Consider the following 2,443-nt stretch of genomic DNA (forward strand, 5'->3'; position numbering starts at 1 on the left):
ACGTGTACTGGGAGTGTCCAATGGTAAATATGGAGTGCTGTACAGAAATTATAGTGTTGTCTGCAGAGTTCTTGGCTGTGAGGAATGCTGCATGCATGTGTGATTATTTCACAGTACTCTATTAGAGATTTCTGGAAGAAGAACAGTGGAGAGGGGACAAGGACTGTCCCTGCTTCACTGGGGTGTAGCCCTCGCTGTAGCTGGGAAAGCGCACGTGCCACATCTTGCCATTCTCAGGGAACTGTGGGGATTATGAATTCAGGTGTCAAGTGTATGGGTTACAGGAAGGGGCGGTACTACTTTTTCCCAATACTCTCTGTGTAATGAGGTTGGTAGAGATGCTGAGATGCACAGTGCTGCTCGTTGGTGATACATTTGCACAAGATCTTCGGGTTGGAAGGAGTGTACGCTTTGTGGGCCAGTCTCTATGCGTGCAGTTTTGGCGGGATGGTTCATCTTTGCAGATATGTCGCCTCTATTGTTACTAGTCAAGTTGTCGTCGCACATTATGGAGGTCTAAATTTGGGTTATATGTTATGTGGATGATTGCTCCGTCACCTGAAGAAGTTGATGAATGCAGTGATGCAGATTTTTCCCACTGCCAAGGTCGTTTTCTCAACCATTCCACCAAGAGAAGTATGGCACCATGCTGGTGTAATTTGTCCCCAGCCAGAGCACGGAAGGTGTCTTATAAACAGAGGCATGTCTTCATTCATGTGCACTGATGGAATGTTCTCCACCCACTATGAGAGGATGAAGTTGCAAAATATACACTGCTTCCATGCAAATGGCATTTATTTGAACGCCATTGGCAATACCATTTTCTTTTACACTGTGCAAGAAGCATTGACCATAATTGAGTAAACATTGAAGGAGGATAAACAAAGTCATACAAAGAGAAAAAACAAAAACTGTAAATAAAAGACCAAAACCTTTCATAGGGACCACTAAAAACCCACTCCCCTACCCTGTTTCACACCACCCTTCCTTGCATGAAAACTCTGTGGATTCCGTGGTAGTTTCAGGATTACCTGTGCCACATACTGCCATTTTCAGGATGGGAGCCATGGAAATAGGACTGTGGAGGCTACAGCATTGCGCAATAAGGTTTGTGGTGGTGGTGTGTACGCAAAAACTGTGGCAGAAGGTCTCTTTGCACAAAGAAGTGCAGAAGGCTATGGTGGAAGTGTGCAAGGTAAGGGCCAGGCATCCTGTTTGTATGCATATAGTGTAGGTACTTGTGTGAAGTTGGTAACATGTATGAAATGCTGCTTTTGTGTGATCATTTTTTAAAAGCTTATAGTAAGGGGTACTGCGGAAAAAAAACCTGCAAAGTGTACAAGGTAAGTGGCAGACATCCTATAGTTATGAATGCATGGGTAGGGGAAGGGGAAAGTGAAGTACATGGGAAGAAGATCAAATGACAATGAGAAAAAATATGGTCCGATTGTGCCCAGTGCAAGGATAAGTGCAGACATCAGGTGGTGGTGGAACTGTTTGCGATAAAGAAAACAGTCCCCAAGTGCAGGGTTTGCCAGAAAGGCAGTGCAGGGGTGCTACTGGCATGGGGAGGTGGCCTGGGCCCGACATCAGAGAGTGGCCAGGTAACCAGTGGAGAATCAGTTGCAGCCAGGAAGTCAGCCGGGACGTGGAGAAGAAAAAGCAGGCGCAAAGATTAAGGCTTTGAGGTGCTGCCAGAACCGGCAATGGTTCTCCTCAAATTTGACACTGAGGGAGTTGGAGGCGGATGAGGGAAGAGCTCGAGCAGGGAGATATTTAGGAAGTGAGAGTTGAAGGTATTGAGGCCCAGGGCCCAGAAGGCCTTTTGCATAATGCGGAGGGTTTTCACCTTATTCATCGCAGCCACTGGGAGCTATTGCAGACATTTCAGTCCAGGAGAGATACGATCCCTTGTCTTGAGGCCAAGGACAAGTTGTGCAGTCCTCTTCTGGATGAGTTGCAGAGGGCAGAGAGTAGAAGCGGGCAGATTTAAAAAGAGGCTGTTGCAAAAGTCCAGCCTAGAGAGAACCATAGCTGTGTTGACAGTGACCTTTTGGGAACTTGCTTTAGGTTGGTAAGATACATTCAGTGCTGATTTATGTAGGAGATGGGTTAGTGGGGAAAACAATTTGTAGCATTGCCTGAAGGAAAGAAGAGTGTTTCTGTTTCAATATTACAATGTATGATATGGGTAAATGACAACGTTGCAAGCACATACCATTGAAGTGCCACTTGATGGTAGGGGATGGGAGAAAAAACAGAATGCTTTTGGAGAACATAATGGACGCTCAGTGTTAGATACCGAGCGCAGAGGCACTTATAACAGAGATGTAAACATACTGCATGAAAAGTATTCATACCTCTATTTCATGGTGATGGGTGCTCATGTGGATGAATGTGGATGCACAAATCTTGCAATCTTACTGAACTTTCTACTGGATGT

The sequence above is a fragment of the Ambystoma mexicanum genome, chromosome 4p (assembly GCF_040938575.1).
Source record: "Ambystoma mexicanum isolate Mex_15411 chromosome 4p, UKY_AmexF1_1, whole genome shotgun sequence".
Taxonomy (NCBI): Eukaryota; Metazoa; Chordata; class Amphibia; order Caudata; family Ambystomatidae; genus Ambystoma; species Ambystoma mexicanum.